At 36.4% G+C, this 21,303-nt stretch overlaps 1 protein-coding gene across 3 annotated transcripts in view; it reads right to left on the bottom strand.

The window, feature by feature from the left end:
• Nucleotides 1-21,303, bottom strand: part of GPM6A (glycoprotein M6A) — a 370,573-nt gene that overhangs the window by 95,770 nt on the left and 253,500 nt on the right. The gene's annotated exons all lie outside the window — the stretch shown is intronic.

Consider the following 21,303-nt stretch of genomic DNA (forward strand, 5'->3'; position numbering starts at 1 on the left):
GAAAATATCCCAAACAATTTCAGATCATCTCACTTCTTACATACTTCTGGTAACAATGGAGCAACTGTACACTCATTTGATTATTATTAATCATCATAAGGTTATAATATTAAATTATAAGGAGGAACTTAGAAATATTAGATAGAATGAAACATAAATATTTTGAACACATGCAAATGGATTGTAGCTATTTTCCTGTAAGAATCTAAGAGAAACAATGAAGTATTTTCCCTTAAAAACACAAACTAAAAATGATCCATCACCAAATAAAATTTAAAAATTAAAAAAATTAAATTCAAAACAAAACAAAAAGACTTCATTTAACATATCTTTGTCAGATGTTATTTTAAAAAGAACATAAAGCATCTGAAGCCAGAGTACAAGATTTTGTTTTCCAACCTTTTTGTTTATTGTTTTTGTGACCTTGTATATTTACTTTCCCATCATGCCAGTTTCTTTTCTGTAGATAAAGATACAAATAATTATTTCAAGGACTATTAGAATATTCCTCGTTGTGGTGAAGAGGTCTCAGCACTGCTAAGTAATCATGTTTTCTCATATAATTGTTTCTATTTTCTCCGTGCTCATAAAATTTCCTTTCAACTTCCCACCTATCCCTTAACTCTCAGATCACCTTCAGTTGCACTGTAACTGACTCTGAAACTTCGGCTGAAAGCTGTTGGTGCCCCTCTCCCTATTGCATTTCCCCTAGGCCTTCCCTAGTTGTCAGATATTTTCCTTCCAATCTGCAGCCTTTGCATTTCTTTGTCCGAAGCTGTCTTCAGCCTCACAAATGCTTTTTCTGCTAATGAGGCAAATGCAGGGAAATTAATGCCCATCTAAGAACACCCCTCATCCAGTGACTGATAGGAGCTTAGTAGAAATATCGCAGCTTCTCTCTTGGGGTGACAGAACTCTTAAGGTGTAAGATCTACACTGGCTCTAAGTGGTTCCCCAGGTGGATATGGTTCCAGCTGTTCAAAGTGATACACGGCTTGTGATCTGTGCTTTAGTGGTTTCCTTATTTCCCCAAATTGTTTTAGCCATATTAATTTCCTAGTCCCCTACTGATGTCTTCCTCATCTATCAGATCTAATACCAAAACTCAAACCTCTGTACCAGAGCAGTTTCTGGGGGAACTCAGTTTAAGATAGTGACCATAAGTTCCCGTTTGCTAAAACACTCCTAGCTTCATGATTAATAGTGCCTATTTTCATTCTCAAAAGTGTTCCAGTTTCAGTGACAAATTACATGGTCATCCTACTCTAGGGATTATAGAAACCATCAGATTAGAATGCCCCTCTCCTTCTGGTGGCAAGTGTGCAGATCTGCCAGAAAATGCCCTTTTACCCATTCAGAGTCTCCTCTCTGTTGGAAGTGAAAATTCCTTCACTATTGACAAGTGACGAGATCTTCCTGTCTATTTAAAGTCAGTCTCATATGGATACAAAAGACAGTTGGAAAAAATAAGTAAGAATTAGTATCTGCTAGCCGACAGGATGACTACAGTAAAAAATAATTTCATTGTTCATTTAAAAATAACGAAAAGAGTATAAGTGTATTGTTTGGAATGAAAAGGGTAAATACTTGAGGTGGGTGATGGATATCCTACTTACCCTGATGTGATGGTTATGCATTGCATGCCTGTATCAAAATATCTCATGTAAATAAATGTATACACTTACTATGTATCCAAACAAAATTTAAAAAAAATATATATATATATTCAAAGTCAACTTTCTCTCCTCCTGATATCTAAATATTCCTGTACAGTCAATCATGCTGCCTTTCATGCATACTCAACTTTCTCAACTGGATTTTCGCATTGGCTTCCAACTATTACTGAATCTTTTCAAAAAAATTTACAAATAAATATACAACTCTCCTTTACTCTGCATGCCCTTCTAGCAGCTGAAGTATAAGCTGCTGTCCTTGTTTATTTCTCTTTGTAGCCAAATTGCTCCTAATTGCTGTTTGTATTTTTACATCTTTTTGTCATTTCCTTTTCTTTTCTTTTTTTTTTTTTTTTTTTTTTTTTTGAGACAAAGTCTTGCTCTCTCGCCCAGGCTGGAGTGCAGTGGCATGATCTAAGCTCACTGCAACCTCTGCCTCACAGGTTCAAGTGAGTCGCTTGCCTCACCCCCCCGAGGAGCTGGGACTACAGGCATGTGCTACCATGCCCAGCTAATTTTTGTATTTTTAGCAGAGACGAGGCTTCACCATGTTGGCCAGGATGGTCTCGATCTCTTACCACACACAAACCATTCTCATGGTTTCCCATGTTCACCAAAGTACATGATTCAACTATCAGCTAAACTGCCCACTAATGACCCCTCCATTTTTCTTGACACTACTTTTACTTGGGTCAAAAGATCCATTTGTTGTCTGGTTTCTTGGCATCTCTGCATCACTTCCTCTACTCCTTTGCCTCTATCTTCTCCCACCAACCTCCTGGCAGTCTGTCGGACCATCCTTTTCTTGTCGACCACTCAAAGGGAACTTAATGGGTCTAATTGCATCTCCACTAGTCCATTTCTATCAGAAGACATTGAATATAAATTTGTCATTTCTCCAATTTATGCTTACTTACTAATTATAAAAAGATACCATGGCATATCTGAAATTAGTTAAGAATATTCTTGATGTTAGAATAAAGACAAACTCTCAGCCTGGCTTTCAAAACTCTTTTTTCTGTGGCCACTGCTTAGCTGGAGTTTCATCTCTCACTGCAGCTGATGGACTGGATTCCTTGAGATCCTCCCTGACGTACAGCTGGTCCTGCAGCACGCAATGCCTGGAATGTGCTCCCAAACCACACCTGCGCCACACCTTCATTTTCACTTACTGAACTTCTACACTTCTGCAACAATTACTTCCTGAGACAACTTCCCCTGATCTTCCTGACAACGTCATTCCACCGAGAATCTGACCTCAAGCATGTCTTTGATTCTTTAACGAATGTCGCACTCCACAAGGGTAAGGCACAGCAGGTTTTTGCTCAATGTCCTCTACACAGTACCCAGCACAATATCTGGCACAGGCCAGCCTCTATAAATATTTGTGGCAAGAACAGTTAAAGCATCTGAAAAGCACTCTGTAGAAAATAAATTGTTCATTATTACAACTTACTTTTATTCTCTAGAGAGCAGCCTGAATAACTTTTTTTTAAAGTTAGATGACATCATTGCTTTTCTTAAAACACTTCGATAGCCCCTAAGTATACTCAGGGAGATACCCTAGTCCTAGCAGTATAAAGCCTTCACAGTTTCAACACTTGCTACCTCTCTGACCTTATCTTTGCTAAGCTCCAGTCCCACTAGCCTTGCCGCTCCTCATATATGACAGGGATGCTCTTGCCTCAATATTTTTGCACTGGCTGTTCCTTACACCTACAATGTTCTTCCCTCAGGTAGGAAACACGACTTCCTCTTTCACTTCCTCACATCTTTTTTTTTTTTTTTTTTGAGACAGAGTCTCGTGTCTTGCTCTGTCACCCCAGGCTGGAGTGCAGTGGCCCTATCTTGGCTCACTGCAACCTCCACCTCCCAGGTTCACATGATTCTCCTTCCTCAGCCTCCCAAGTAGCTGGGACTTCAGGCGCCTGCCACCTCAACCCACTAATTTTCGTATTTTTATTAGAAACAGGATTTCATCATGTTGGCCAGGGTGGTCTCTATCTCCTGACCTCGTCATCTACCTGCCTCGGCCTCCCAAAGTGCTGAGATTACAGGCGTGAGCCACGGCACCCGGCCCGCTTCCTCACTTCTTTATTCAAGCATTATTGCCACAGTAGCACACATTTTTCTGACCTTATCTAAAATCCTTTGGTGTTCCCTATTCCTTGGTTTCTTTTGCTTTTATATTAATTATTGCTTTCTAGCATGCTAGTTAAATTCCAGATCTGTATAACTTTTAAAAGAGGAAAGATTTTTTCTACAAGTATGTGTGTATATGGATGTATATATACATCATTTTTTCATTAAACTTATCTATATAATCTGGAAAAGCATGGGATTTTGGAAGATTAATATTAGTTTCTGTAAGTGATACAATTATATTAAACCAGGTAACAAAGATTTCATCCTATGTCTTTAAAAATGTACAAATACACCGGGCGCGATGGCTCAAGCCTGTAATCCCAGCACTTTGGGAGGTCGAGACGGGCGGATCACGAGGTCAGGAGATCGAGACCATCCTGGCTAACACGGTGAAACCCCGTCTCTACTAAAAACACAAAAAACTAGCCGGGCGAGGTGGCGGCGCCTGTAGTCCCAGCTACTCCGGAGGCTCAGGCAGGAGAATGGCGTGAACCCGGGAGGCGGAGCTTGCAGTGAGCTGAGATCCGGCCGCTGCACTCCAGCCTGGGCGACAGAGCGAGACTCCGTCTCAAAAAAAAAAAAAAAAAAAAAAAAAAAAAAAAAAAAAAAAAAGTACAAATAATGAGAATTTTTTGAGATGAAAATATCACCTTTCTATAAGTAACTCAATTACTTAATACTACAACTTAAGGCTACCTTATAGTAGCAGACACTAGAAAAGCTTATTGTAGCTTCTTATGATACTTCTTCATACATTGAAGGTAATCATCAAATTTTCATTTACCTCAGAGAAATATTATGATGTAATGCTAAGATTTACATTTATATAGGGGTTTAAATTTTGAGGAGGTTTAACACCTATTAAGCCAATTATTAGGCAAGAATTTCTGTGTTATTAACTGTATTTCATAACGTGAGGAAACTGAGATATGGAATATTAATTTATTTGCCTAAGTCCACACAGACCACAGCAGCAGAGTTAAGCTATAAGCCATAACCACTAAGTGTGAGACCCAAGTTAGGGACAGGCAATATAACAATGAGTGAAATGGACATGTTACTTTCCTCATGAAGTTTTTAGTCCAGTAGTGAAATGTCTTTTTACTGTACAAAATCACCTTCTTTTTTTTAAAGACAGTCCTTGTGAAGATGCAAGATAAATAAATAAATAAATAAAACTCTGAGAAATAAAGCCTAAACAGTTCAAACTACTGTTAAAAAATAAACTAGGCAGCATGCGGTGGCTCACACCTGTAATCCCAGCACGTTGGAAGGCTGAGGCAGGCGGATCACAAGGTCAAGAGATTGAGACCATTCTGGCTAACACAGTGAAATCCTATGTCTACTAAAAAAATAGAAAAATTAGCCAGGCATGGTGGCACTCACCTGTAGTCCCAGCTACTCGGGAGGCTGAGACAGGAGAATCACTTGAACCTGGGAGGCGGAGGTTACAGTGAGTCTAGATTGCACCACTGCACTCCAGCCTGGGTGACAGAGCAAGACTCTGTCTCAAAATAAATAAATAAATAAATATACAAGCAAACTAAACTCAATTGCCCTTTGTTGTTGCTGTTATTGTCCCTATGTGAGGATAAGTGTCTCCTTATTGGAGGTTTGATTAACTTCATAACGTTCCTCCACTTAAAAAAAAAAGTGTTTTTTTTCCAAATCAACATGTGCTCTTTACTTTATGAACCTGAGAGCTAATTCATTCATTCTATCTCTGAGAGACCATGAAAAGAATAAAACACAAAGACTGAGGAAAACAATCTTGTTTTCAAGCTTGACTGCGTGCCTACGAGTAGTGGGCACAGAGCATAGGCATTTAGTTCTGCTTTAAAAAATAGCATTAATCATCTCTAAAATGGTCTTTTAGCGATAATTTGATAATTAGTTTATTTAGAAAATTAAAATGCCATTGTGAATCATCGTAATATTTCTGGCATTCCTATTTAAACTTTTATCCCAAACATCGAAATTCCTGTGGAGCGTGCCTAGTTTAATGTTTTGTTCTACTCAAAATTTCCAAACCTGAACTTTCTTCTCTTTCAATTTGACTTCCATCATCAAAGCTTGGAAACTTAAAGTGTATTTTAATTAAATCTATATTACTGCCTATATTCAATCTGAAACCAAGTTGTTTTAATTTTTTTGCCGTACATATTTTTTTAATTTCAACATTTTCTTCTGATTGCCAGTGCTGCTCTTCTTACTTGCAACTCTTCAATTTGTACTTGGATTAATGGTTCAGAACCGGATTCTGTTCCCTTGCCTTTAGTTGTTCTCTTTTCTAATTTGCACCCAAAAGGCCATCAATTAAATTGGTTCACTGCTGTCACTTGATCATTTCCCTATAAAAATCATTCAGTGGATCTCTGTGCAGTAATTATTAAGACATACTGATATTTTCTGCAGAGTTCTGCGTGATTGGCCACGATGAGCAGTGAACAAAGTCGCTTTATTTTGATGTTGGGTGGCTGACATGGTTTGAACGTTTGGTCTCAGTCTTCTCTGCTAGTTTCAAGGTTTCTCAGTTTATGTTAATTTATTTCAATTGTAGTCAATCCTTTACTTAAAAAAAAAATAAAAAGTTATATAATGGGCTGGGTGCAGTGGCTCATGTCTGTAATCACAGCACTTTGGGAAGCCGAGGCAGGCAGATCATGAGGTCAGGGGATCAAGACCATTTTGGCTAACACTAAAAATACTAAAAATACAAAAAATCAGCTGGGTGTGATGGTGCACGCCTGTAATCCCAGCTACTCCGGAGGCTGAGGCAGGAGAATCACTTGAACCTGGAAGGTGAAGGTTGCAGTGAGCCAAGATTGTGCCATTGCACTCCAGCCTGGGTGACAAGAAAAAAAATGCTATAATATTTACTTTAGGTAACTTATTCCTTATTTGAGCCCTTTTATACCCTTGAGAATGACTTATTTATAAGGACTTTCCACACTACATGTGTTTTTCAATAAGACCATGAACAATTATTGAATGTTTACTTTATAAATGTCATGAAACCATATTTATCTTTGTTCAGAGCAGTGCTTTATATTGTATATTTTATATGTGGCATTTTATGCAACTTATAATAGTTTTCAAAGTACTTCCTTCTTGAGTTTTCCTTACTTAGGTCTAAATTAGATCTGTGAAATACAGAGTTAATACTCTTTTCTTCTGGCAAAAAAATCTCTCTCAAGCTCTAACAGGGTGAAGAATTAGTGTGGAAATTTTATAGGAAAGCTAGAAACAAATGGCCATAGATTTCAGGAGTTTAAAATCCTAGGGTCATATAAAGAGAAAACTGATTATAGTTATATTCAGATTTGATCCTAAATTCTGCCTAATTGGGGAAGCAAGAAGGAATTGCTATTCCTAATTATTGTTATTAAGTAGTCCATTCTTAGTCTCTGAGAGGGACAAATACACTAATCAGGCTGTGAAATGTAATGAATGCACAGATGATATCACTGTAAATTTTTTTCACAAATAAAATCCTTAATCAAAAGTAGAATACAAATTATGAGCCTCTATTACAAACAACCGTCAGAGTTATTTATGAATTTTTATTTATTTTATTTTTTTATTTTTTGAGACAAAGTCTTGCTCTGTCATCCAGGCTGGAGTGCACTGGTGTGATCTCAGCTCACTGCAACCTCCGCCTCAAGGGTTCAAGCAATTCTCCTGCCTCAGCCTCCTGAGTAGCTGGGATTACAGGTGCATGCCACCATGCCCAAAATAATTTTTTTTTGTATTTTTAGTAGAGACTGAGTTTCACCATGTTGGTCAGGCTGGTCTTGAACTCCTGGCCTCATGATCTGTCCTCCTCGACCTCCCAAAGTGCTGGCATTACAGGTGTGAACTGCTGTGCCCAGCCTATTTATGAATCTTAAAACACAAATGGATTTGGAAGATAAACGTCATATGTATAGAGTCATTTAGAAACAGACCTACTTGAAAATATAAGGGCAGTCACAAACCTTTCTAAATTAGGTTTCATCCACAAGGTCTGTGAGACTAAAAGAATGTTTTCTTTTATTTTTATTTATTTATATTTTTTAGAAACAGGTTCTCACTCTGTTGCCCAGGCTGGAATGCAGTGGGGCAATCATAGCTCACTGCAGTCTTGAACTTTTGAGCTCAAGGGATCCTCCAACCTCAGCCTTCCAATTAGCCACAGGCATGCACCACCATGCCTATTTTTTTCTTTATGTGTAGAGATGGGGTCTTGCTATGTTGTTCAGGCTGGTCTGGAACTCCTGGCCTCAAGCAATCCTCCTACTTCATCCTTCCAAAACACTGGGATTACAGGCATGACCCATAGCATGTGGCATAAAAAAAAAAAAAATGTTTTATTGTAGAAAGGACTCTTAGAAGGAGTCATGTATACAAATGCAAATAAACTAATGTAGAGTCTTCACTTCTGAGGATCCATGCCACCTGTTTTAAAGCATGACCATCTCATTATCAAGTTATTTTCTCTTGGTGCACAAAATATTATCAATATCAAGGTTTTCTTTTAAAAAAATTTGAAAATAATTACAATACTCCACAAAGAAGGTAATCATTTTTGTTCTCAATAATATTGACTTTACATTGTTGAAACAAATAAATAATATCCCAAAATAGCTAAATTTACTGATTAAAAATTTCTAGTGAAATATAGCCTTCAGATTTATTTTAACAAGGATGCTTACTGGCATATTTTAGTCACCAAGAGACAGCATATACGACTGTGGACCCATAAGATTATAACGTAGCTGAAAATTTTCTATCACCTAGTGACATCATAGGCATTATAATGTCATAGCATAATGCATTAGTCACATATTTGTGGTGATGCTGGCGTAAACAAGCCTATTGGACCACCAGTAGCATAAAAGTATATTACAAACAATTATGTACAGTGCATAATACTTGGCAATGATAATAAATTACTATGTTACTGGCTTATGTATTTACTATATTCCTGATTTTTATAGTACTCTAGCCTGGTCATGTCAATAGTAGAATTCTCTTGGGCACCCACCATTTACAGAACACGGTGTGAAGTGAAAGAAGTTCTCTGCTTTTGAACACTCAAAACCCAAGCACCTCTTGGTCATTGTATTTGTCCATTTTGCATTGCTATAAAGGAATTCCTGAAACTGGGCAATCTATAAGGAAAAGAGGTTTATGTGGCTCATTATTCTGCAGGTCATACAAGCATGGTACCGGAATCTTCTTCAAGTGAGGCCTTAGGAAAATCTGAGTCATGGTGGAGGATGAAGGGGAGCAGATGTATCATAAGGCAAGAGAAGGAACAAGAAAGGTACCAGGCTCATTTTAAACACCAGCTATTGTATGAACTAATAGAGCAAGAATTCACAAATTACCTTGGGGAGGCCACTGAGTCATTCATGAGGGATTCACTCCCATGAGATGAGGTCATCTAAACACCTCCCACTAGGTCCCACTTTTTCTTTTTTCTTTTTTGAAGCATAGTTTCATTCTTGTTGCCCAGGCTGGAGTGCAATGGTGCAATCTTGGCTCACTGCAACCTACACCTCCTGGATTCAAGCGATTCTCCTGCCTCAGCCTCTCAAATAGCTGAGACCACAGTCACGTGCCACCTTGCCTGGCTAAATTTTGTATTTTTAGTAGAGACGGGGTTTCACCATGTTGGCCAGGCTGGTCTCGAACTCTTGCCCTCAGGTGATTTGCCTGCCTCAGCCTCCCAATGTGCTGGGATTACAGACATGAGCTACCGCGCCTGGCTGGTCCCACTTCTAACGCTGGGGATTACTTTGCAACATGAAATTTGGAGGGACTAAACGTTCAAAGCATGTCAGCCATCTAACATCAAAATAAAGCTACTTTGTTCACTGCTCACTGTGGCCAATCATGCAGAACTCTTCAGAAAATGTCAGTATGCCTTATGGTCAGTACTACAATTTTGCTTCTCTTGGTGGTACTAATTTGAGAAAATATTCTCAATATGTTTTCTTAAAACCATCACAAGCAAACTAAATATAGACATTAAATTGGCAAGCAAAGGACTCAGCTCATCCATATACTTCATAGTATCTCTGGGTGAGTTAGGTAGGGAGGCAGAGAAAAGGGCATCAAAATGCATGGGAGACATAGAGGGCTCAGAGATGAAATGTTCAGTGATTTGAGGATTAAAAATATTTTTATAGAAATTTAAAAAATCTCTAACCTTTGATAAACAACATGCAAAGATAATTTTTAAAAATATAATTCTCAATTTCAAAAGGAGCAATGTGTTCATACTGTAAATAATTTAATGTGTAGACAATTTGATGAAGTCCAACAAATTCCATGAGTTTTCATTGTGGACGCATGCTGCACTCCACCCTCCCTACATAGCATCTGGTATTTGCTTGAGATATACAAAGTATCGGTGGTGTGGATATCAGGCAGAATTTTAAAACCTCAGTTTTTAAAACTCACAGCTTAGTTTTGAAGGCTAGTAGTCTTTGCTTTCATGAAAAAAAAAAAACATTGAAGTATAAAACTGACATAATTTGTGGAGGTGGTCATATTGTGTTCTAAGAAACCAGCGAGCATTTGGTATAAGTCTAAAGCAAGCATTAAAGAAAACTACAGCTGTGGCTGACAAGGTGTTGAATAGAAGACACTTTATTTTAGTTTTCATTTGACAGAATAAGTTCCTAATTGTTCTCATTAAGTTCTTCGCCTGAATTTTAAAAATTGTCATGTTTGTCATTCTATTTACCCCATTCTTCTCCCAAAATCTCATGTTAGGTCATTTAGTCATCTGGCATTTGTATTTTTGCCAAAGAGATATAAATTCAATCATCAATAATAATAAATTAGATGCATTTTTTCAAATACCTATAGATGGAAGTTGTTTCTAACAGATTTCAGACATGAAATCTGCCATATTTTCCACCAAAAACAGAAGTCTCTATTGCTAGAAACAAATGTTCTTTCTAAGCCTACAGATGACTAACGCCTGTAGCTTAATACTGGTAATTCCCAATTTGAGAGTTAATAATGATCAAAAATTAAGTGTTGCTGAAAGTTACTAACTATATGCTTTAGGGAAATTCTCTACATATAAAAACGTAAAGATTGGTAGAATGACTGAGCTGTTTTGTAAACATACAGACTTTTTTCTTAATAAATTCCATTCATGAGTCACATTTTTATGAGTAAATTATTCTATAATAGCAAACCTCAAATTCTTAAGGTTTGGGGGGAAAAGTGACATTTTGAAAATATTTTGATGAACCATTAGAATGCTGAGTCATTTGGCTTCTCTGAATGTGCTGAGCTACCATGATTTTGTAAGTTTTTTTCTGAAAAATGCTAATTCAGCTTTATATATTAAGAAGTTAACTTTTAGGAATTATCAAATTATTTTTGTTTTAGTTTCATAAAAAATAAGAGTTTTGACGATGATCATACTGTTCCACAAAAGTGAAAATTACATAAAAATATTCTGGGAAACAGAAAATATAAAAAACCTTCAAAAATGACTTTAAAATAGTACATAATATTTGACCAATACTTTGCTAATACAAATATATAGAAAATACTGTCTCTAAAACTATTTTTTAAAGCTAGCTTAGTTAAATATTAAGGAATTATGAAGAAATATGTATTAAATTTAGGCTAGCATATTATACATGTTTTGTCCCACTTGATTTAATTACATACTCAAAAATCACAAGCACTGAAGTCATATTCCATTTGAATTTACATGTAGTCCAATATAGAAATTGTATTAAAATTACTAGCTGTATGATAAAAATGAAAGTACGTGGAAAGTTAACTCAGAACGTTTTCTGTCACCATATAGCAGATAACTGGATGATATTTTGGACGATAACTTGTATTTATTTAAATTTAGGAAGAATCAGCATTACATGCAAATTATAAATACAATTTAAATAACCTAACATTATTATTTACAACCATTAAAAGTAATTCATTTGCGGAACCTAATGTTAAAGACCAGCAAGTGTCGTTGCAGACTTTTTCAGTGGGGAAAAATCTCTCATTTTCTATTTTCTTCCAGTATCTTCCCATGAGTGCCTCCCAACAGAAAGAAAAACTAATGGAATATATCTTTTTTTTTTTTTTTTTTTTTTTTTTTTGAGACGGAGTCTCGCTCTGTCGCCCAGGCTGGAGTGCAGTGGCCGGATCTCAGCTCACTGCAAGCTCCGCCTCCCGGTTTACGCCATTCTCCTGCCTCAGCCTCCCGAGTAGCTGGGACTACAGGCGCCCGCCACCTCGCCCGGCTAGTTTTTTTGTATTTTTAGTAGAGACGGGGTTTCACCGTGTTCGCCAGGATGGTCTCGATCTCCTGACCTCGTGATCCGCCCGTCTCGGCCTCCCAAAGTGCTGGGATTACAGGCTTGAGCCACCGCGCCCGGCCGACTACTTTATATTTCTATCAACAAACATCACACTTATACTTATGGGTTTGCACTGTTAATGATTAACCTAGATTGTAGACTCTTGCAACCCAGGATATATGTCTCATTTATCTGCTTGTCTTCACTGCTTAGCATGGTAATTAGCATTTAGTTGGTACTATTATATTCCATAATTTCTCAATTTCATAATGTGTTTTTTCACAATTTAATGTTTCTGGGATGTCTTATAATTATTGCATAATTTAGAGCAAAATGTCTTCTTTTTTCCTTGAAAATGTTTTGGTAAATTGATGACAGATCTTGCAATCAAGGGTAACTTAGAGTCGGAGCTACACATTTAGGGAAAGGAGAAAAAACAAGAGTTAAAGGTAAGAATTAAGTTATTCTAACTAAAATTAAATGTGTTTATGGAACCCACTGATAAAAATATTCTATATCCATTATTTTACGTAAAATTATTTAGAAAGTTTTTGAAAATAAAATATTTGGTAGAAAAAAAGAATTAAACTTTTCTTCATCAGTGAATGAAATTGAAAGGGTAATTATTTCCCTAAGTTAGTACCCAAATAGTTATATTACAGTGTGGGACAGGAAGTCTATTCTGATTCCTAAGCTATATCATCCAAAATGTAAAATAATTCCTTCTCCTTTGTGGTGGATTGTTCTGATCTAGAGTAGCTGTGAATTCTCTATTACATCATGGATTAGACCAGTTTGCAAAATGGCTCACCTGCTTAAAATGTAAACTAATTACCCAGCAGCATTTATGAGACTGAGATGCCATATACAGAATAGATCAATAATACATGGGCTTATCAGTGACTTTTCAAAATGTGCATTACCAAAAACTGAATTATACTGTTTACTTTTTCTTACTTTATTTCATCCTCTTTGTATTGAATTTCACTGTATTAACAAACTCTGTTATTCAGGAAAGAATACACAAGTACGCATTAGAAAATGGACATTTAGAGTCATGCACATTTAAGGCTCAGTTACTGGGTTTTTCACATTCAGTACAAAAACTGTTTCTTAGAATACATTTCCTGCAGAAAACAATTTCAGGAATTTCAAAGCTAGCTATATACTAGAACATACACAAGAGCAGATGTGATTTCTGAGAGAAATCAAAGCACACTTGACATGAGGGGCCAAGGTCCTGAAGAGAAGAGAATCAAGGAGAGCCCTAAATATGTTGAGAATATGAACAAGGAAAGTCAAAGACATGATCGCCTTAACTAATTAATTATTTAGCTAGGCATGGTGGCTCATGCCTGTAATCCTAACACTGAGGTAGGCAGAAGTGGGAGGATAACTTGAGACCAGGAATTTGATACTTGCCTGGGCAACATTGTAAGACCCCATTCACCACAAAAAGAAAAAAGAAAATAATAATAATTATTTCAAGTGTTAAAAGAAAATATTTTGCAAGAACAAGAGTAGAAATAAAGAAAACAAAATAAAGATTATTTTTTTCTTTATAAAGAAAAACATAGATGGAAAATAATGCCAAAAAGAAGGACAAGGAAGGGAAAATGAAAAGCCTCAGAAGGGCTAAATCTAGATTAACACTGATTAAAAAAACAACTTATGTGGTTCAAAATATAAGTACAATTAAAATAAATGTCCATAGTAGTTCATGATGAGGCAGGAAGACAGAGTTAAAGCAGTGTAGATGCCAGTATAAAGTGTGGAAATTAGTACATTTTATTCAAAGTCAATTCAAATAACTTAAAAATTCATGTTGTGATCTCTTGGGGAACCACTAAGAAAATTTTAAGAAGGAATTACTACTAACAAACTAATAAAGAGAAAATACAAAAGATACAAGTAATCCAAAACAAGTTACAAGAAGAAAAAAATGAAAACCATACAAGAAAAATACAAGTAAAAACTAAAAATGTAGGTATTGACTTCAATTATTATTAATTAAACTAAATGTAACTGTACTAAATACTTCAAATAAAAGACAAATGTGTCTGAAAAAAATGAAAAAACAACTTTTACAAGTACTAAACACTAGAAAATTCTGTGAGTATTCCGATATCAAAGTAAATATTAAGACAAAAATGATTGCTAAAAATAAGGGCATTTCATTGACAGGTTAATTCAAGAGAAAGAACAATTTTAAATTTGTAGGCACCTAATTAAACAACATCAAGTATATAATGTAATAACTGACAGAATTGAAAGGAAAATGAACAAATGTAAAGTCATAGTGGAAGAGCCGAGCAGATGTACATCGATATCCAATAGAACGAAAAAACCCAAAAGGTCAAGAAGGTCAAGAAGACCATAGAAGAGATGAACAAAATGATTAACAAACTGACCAAATTGACATTCATTTACAACTGCAACCACAAGTTACAGAATATACATTCTTATCAAATGCACACAGAATATTTACCAAAATAGGCCATGGAGTAAGTAATAAAGTAAGTCTCAACAAATGTCAAAAATGCTTGAAATATACAATATTTCCTCACCAAAGTGGAAGTAAGTTACAAATAAAATTTTTAAAAGGAGGGGGAATATCCAAATATGTTCAATTTAAGCCATATATTTCCAAATTACTTATGGGTCAAAAAGAAATCAAAAAGAAAATTAGAATGCATCTTGAATTAAATAATACTAAAAAAGGGCATAGCTCCAAATCTCTGATGTGTACTAAATCTGTGTTCCAGGGAAATTCATAGTCATAAATGCATAAATTTTAAAATAAGAAAGACTACCAGTCAATGAGCTAAGCATCTACCTTAAGAAATTAGAAGAAAGAGAATAATAAAAATAAGATGGATAATCAATATAATATAAAAATTTAAAACTCAAAATTTGAAAATATCTAATACTATTTTTAAGACTATTCATATTGGATTAGTTCCTTTAGATCTTTATATTTTAAAAAAATAGCCCAATATCATTAACTTTCTGGAGTTTGATAAGACAAAATAATAATACATATAAAAGCCTTCAAAGGTCCCTGGTACATACCATGTACTCAAAAGATTTTAGTTTGTCCGCCATTCACTTTTCCCTAGCAGATAAACATTGAAACCTTAAATGTTAGCTGTCCATCAATACAAAACACTCTAGTCGAAAGAAACCTTCTTTTTCTCTGAAATTAAAATACATCTCCTGCTTCTGGGTCCAACATTCTGATATTACTTTCTAATTTGTGCTGGAAGTATCAGGGGGGCTGAGGAGGAATGGGTAGGAATTGTGTGTGTCTATTGCAGGAAATATAAATTGTTAAACCTAATAAAAAGAAAAAGGACAGGAAAGTAAGCAACTTGCCAGGTCCTCAATTCGTCTTTTCAATATTCTTTTTCTCTGAAAGGAAGTGCAAATTGTTTTCCTTTCTGTGACACTGTCTTATCTACTGCAGAAGCCATAAAGATGAAGATAAGAAAGAAATACTCTGAGAGTATTATGATAAAAAATCAGAAAAAAACATGAAATAACCAGGTTTTTTTACAACATACACAAAGTATTCATGCACTAAATGTAAATCTGCTATCCTGACATACGTTAAGTGTCTGCTTTTTAAACATGGTCTGAGACTATAGGCATTGGGTTCATTTTGGAGATCTGAGAATATTATTCTGCAGTAGCTTAACAAATTTCAGTGAAAAATTAAGCAGATGAAAGTGTTTTCTTGGGCCGGTTCCTCCATATGTGAGTCGGCTACAGCTGCCATTGTACTTACTTTGCATGTTTAATTTGCAAATTAGCAAATGAGAAAGATAAAAAACATGAGCTTTGTTCCGTTCAGTTAAACAAACATTTGTTGCCCACCATGTGCCAAGCACTGGGCTGGATGCTAGAAGAACACAGATGAATGAGAGCAAGTCCCTGCCTCAAAAGACCTAGTGTACTTGGCAGGGAGGCTGCCAAGTCTTCCATCCAGGATGATACAAATGTGTGGTTCACAGAAATCCTCATAACGAGTACATTATAATTATTCCTAGGATGCATAAGAATCACTCAACTATGGAAAGATAAGATTGGCAGAGAGTGCAAAATAACCAAATACACAAAATACTCAACATGCTGTGGGGAGAGAAATAACATCACCACTGATATTACCAAGGTGTACGTTGCAAAGTAAGAAAAAATGTTATCTGAGGCTGGAGAAGGAGATGGGGGTCAAGTTGGGAGGACTTGGTCATGTGAACAAGTATGAGTTTTATTTTCTCAGAGTGGCATATTCAGATTTGTATTTTAGAGAGATCACACTGTTTGTAGTGTGAATGATGGATTTAAGCTGGGACAAGTTTTGGGCAAAGAAATAAGGTGTCACCTTTAATAGCCCAAACCAAAGATGATCAGGGTTCTCATTAGGACCTTAGAATGAGTGACAAGAATAAATAAAAGAAAATGAATTCATCATCTGCTAAACTGAAAATGGACATTCTGAGCACTTCCAGACAAAGAGGCTAAATTTCCATGTAATTCATAGGAACAACAGCTTTCCCCTAAAACCAGACATTCTAATTCAGAAAGTATGCATTCTAGATTGCTAAAAGGGAGAGAATTAGTGTGTGATAGGGAAAGCATTATGAAAAAAAAAAAAAAAACCGTGATCTAAACGGGGTACTGTAGAATCACTTTCTGCAGCTCCTCTTGACTAGCAGTTTTGTTAATTCTGTAGTAAAAAACTATTAAAAGTTATGAAGTTAACTTTATTTTGCACATCTTAGGTTACCTATACATTAGCATGTATATAAATGTACAAAATCATGAATTCAATTATTCAACACCAAGCCTTTGTTTGGTCTCTTAAAAGATCAGATTTAAAATCTAATTCTTTAAATTTAAAGATCAAAATCTGCAGCAAAAAATGACATTTGGAATTCTTATAGGTAAGTTTCTGAAGTGCGTAACCCATTATAATTAGAATCAAGCTCCTCATACCCAAAATGGGTAGATCCAAAATATCTCTACCCTTTAGAGAATGGATCCTTTATATACTCATTTTCATCCAAGGACTTTGATTTTATGTTTCTAAACCTATGCCAAATCTGATTTGGTCTTAAAAAAACAAAGAGTTGGCCGGGCGCGGTGGCTCAAGCCTGTAATCCCAGCACTTTGGGAGGCCGAGACGGGTGGATCACGAGGTCAGGAGATCGAGACCATCCTGGCTAACACGGTGAAACCCCGTCTCTACTAAAAAAAAATACAAAAAACTAGCCGGGCGAGGTGGCGGGCGCCTGTAGTCCCAGCTACTCCGGAGGCTGAGGCAGGAGAATGGCGGGAACCCAGGAGGCGGAGCTTGCAGTGAGCTGAGATCCGGCCACTGCACTCCAGCCCGGACGAAAGAGCAAGACTCCGTCTCAAAAAAAAAAAAAAAAAAAAAAAACAAAGAGTTTCTTAGATCAACTAGATGATAATTAAGGCTATCTTATGAAAACCTTAAATATTAGACATCAGGAGAATTCAGGCTTAACAAACTGATGTGTGTTTATATGTATGGATTATCAACACACTAACAGAAATAAAAATTGGGAAGTGAAATTTGTTGCTTTGTGTGATGACTTGCAAGTACTATAATTTGGAAAATTGTAACCCATTAAGAAGATAGTCTAAATCTCTTGTCATGTGCACACTGAAATACTCAAATATATTTTTAAAGAAAGAAACCGAGGCCAGCATGGTGGCTCACGCCTGTAATCCAAGCACTTTGGGAGGCCGAGGCAGGTGGATCATGAGGTCAGGAGATCGAGACCATCCTGGCCAACACTGTGAAACCCCGTCTCTACTAAAAATACAAAAATTAGCTGAGTGTGGTGGCATGTGCCTATAATCCCAGCTACTTGGGAGGCTGAAGCAGGAGGCGGACGTTGCAGTGGGCCGAGATTGTGTCACTGCACTCCAACTCCAGCCTGGCGACAGAGCAAGACTCCATCTCCAAAAAAAAAAAAAAAGAAAAAGAAAAAAGAAAGGAACCCTAGAACATATAGAACATAGTATTTTTCATTAGTGTCATAATAAGTATAAGACTGAATTAAATATTACATCATTATGAGGGAGTATGAAATACAGAAATACTGTTTATATATATATATATATATAGTAGTATGAATTGTGTTTTAAATATCTCTAAATATCTTTCAAACATATTCCAAGATATTGTGGGTTCCATTCCAGCCCATCACAATAATGTGAATATTGTAATAAAGTGAGTCACACACATATTTTTTGAATTCTCAGTGAATATAAGTTATGTTTACACTATACTGTAGTCTATAAAATATGGAATAGCATTATGTCTAAAAAACAATGTATAAACTTTAATTTTAAAATCCTTCCTAAAAACTGCTAGCGATCATCTGAGCCTTCAGCAAGTCTTCATCTTTTTGCTGGTGGAGGGGCTTGCTTCGGAGTTCGTGGCTGCTAACAGATCAGGGTGGTGGCTCCTGAAGGTTAGGGTGGCTGTGTCAATTTCTTAAAATAAGACAACAGTGAAGTTTGCCATATTGATTATTCCTTTCACAAAGGATTTCTCTGTAGCATGTGATACTGTTTGATAGCATTTTACCCATCAAACTTCTTTCAAAATTGGAGTCAATCCTCTCAAACCCTGCTGCTGCTTTATCAATTAAATTTATGTAATATTCTAAATTTTTACAATATCTTTACTAAGAGTAGATTCTGCCTCAAGAAAACTTTTTTTCATTCAGGAGAAGCAACTCTTCATCCATTCAAATTTTATTGTGGGATTATAGCAATTCATTCACATCTTCAGGCTCCATTTCTGATTCTAGTTCTCTTGCTCTTTCCTCTACATCTGCAGTTACTTCCTGCACTGAAGTCTTGAACCCCTCAAAGTCATCCACGAGGGTTGGAATCAACTTCTTCCAAAGTCATGTTAATGTCGATGTTTTGACCTCTCCCCGTGAATAATGAATATTCTTAATGGCACCTAGATTGGTGAATACTTCCTGGAGAGTTTTTAACTGACTTCCCTGGATGCCTGAGAGAAATCTCTATCTACGGCAACTACAGCTGCACAAAACGTATTTCTTAAGTAACGAGGTTTGAAAATTGAAATTAATCCTTGATCCATGGGTTTCAAAGTGGACGTTGTATTATGAGGCATGAAAACAACATTAATTGCCTTGTACTCTCCATCAGAGCACTTGGGTTACAAAGTACATTGTCAGTGAGCAGTAATATTTTTAAGTAAATCATTTTTTTTCTGAGCAGTAGGTGTCAACAGTGGGCTTAAAATATTCAGTAAACCATGCCATAAACAGATGTGCTGTCACTCAGGCTTTGTTATTCTATTTATAGAGCATAGGCAGAGTAGATTCAGCATAATTCAGGGCCTTAAGGTTTTTGGAGTGATAAATAAACATTAAAGTTACCAGCTGCATTAGTCCCTAACAAGAGAGTCAGCCTGTCCTTTGAAACTTTGAAGCCAGGCATTGACTTCTCCTCTATAGCTATGAAAGTCCTACAGGACATCTTCCAATATTAGGATGTTTTGTCTATTGAAAATCTGTTGTTTAGTGGAGGCACCTTCATCAATGATCTTAGCTAGATCTTCTGGATAGCCCGCTGCAGTTTCTACATTAGTACTTGCTGCTTCACCTTACAATTTTTATGGAAATGGCTTCTTTTCTTAAACCTCATGAACCAAGATCTGTTAGCATCTTCTCTGCTTCAACTTCACCCCACCTCAATCAACCTTCATAGAAATGAAGAAAGTTATAGCCTCTCTTTGGGAGTCAGATAGGAAAATGGCTGGAGCAGTGAGAACACATACAACTTCTGTTGATTAAGTTTGCTGTCTTATAAGAGCACAGTTTATGGCTCCTTAAAACAATGTAGTATTAGATTGGTGCAAAAGTACTACTTTTCAATCTAAGAGTGCTCCAGTACACATTAAAATCTGGGCCCCTAGACATCATTACCTTTTTGAGCCTCAAGGTCCGTGCTTTGGTTTAGAAATAGCCTCACTTTGGGCCAGGTGCGGCGACTCACACCTGTAATCCCAACACACCTAAAAGACCAAGGCAGGTGGATCACCTGAGGTCAAAAAAGAAAACTAATGGCAAAAACTGCAATAACTTTTGCATTAACCTAATAACTTCAACAATCACTGATCACAAATCACTGTAACAAATATAATAATAATGAAAAAGTTTGAAATATTGTGAGAAATACCAAATGTAACACCAAGACATGAAGTGAGCACATGTCAACAGTGAGCTGTTGGAAAAATGGTGTTAACAGACTTGCTGGACACAGTTGCCACAAACCTTCAATTTATAAAAAATGCACTATCTGCAAAGTCTATTAAGCATAATAAAATAAGATGACATCTGCATGTATAAATAAATGTCACATTTAACTTTAAAACATACAGAAGATAGCTTTAAAATGTATAGTAATATGTTCTTTGGTATCATTTATGTAACTTACATTTTTGATATGTTTCATTTCTCTGCTCAAATACCAAAAGTAGGGCATAACATTTTATCTCAACCCCTATAACCACACATTTCTGCATGACACCACTTACGAGGAATGCATATGTAAAAAGTGATTGATGTCATCAAATCACCCTTACTTTTTTACATTTACATAAAATGTCATGATAATCAGGGTGTGAGGTCCTCTTTAGACATCCTTCTGAGAACTATTTTATGACTACTTCCCCACAACTGAAGGCCAGCATGAGTTGTCAGAGAATGGAAAAGATGCCCCCACATCATCTATGCCTTCTGTGTGCTTTATGGTCTAACTACGTCCTCCAGGTCCTGCTGTGTCACACTTGGCCTATGTGCAGTGTTCCCAAAGATTTGTAAAAACAACCATTTCATTTTGTACATAAAGATCAGATTTCCCAACTGCATTCTGTTAAAAATATCCTCTAATCATTATTCTAAGTGAACCTATTTCCTTTTTTTTTTTTGAGATGGAGTCTCACTTTGTTGCCCAGGCTACAGGGCAGTGTAGTGATCTTGGCTCACTGCAACCTCTGCCTCCCAGGTTCAACCAATTCGCCTGCCTCAGTCCCCTGAGTAGCTGGGATTACAGGTGCATGCCACCACGACCTGCTAATTTTGTATTTT

The sequence above is a fragment of the Trachypithecus francoisi genome, unplaced genomic scaffold (assembly GCF_009764315.1).
Source record: "Trachypithecus francoisi isolate TF-2019V2 unplaced genomic scaffold, Tfra_2.0 Lachesis_group1, whole genome shotgun sequence".
Classification (NCBI taxonomy): Eukaryota; Metazoa; Chordata; class Mammalia; order Primates; family Cercopithecidae; genus Trachypithecus; species Trachypithecus francoisi.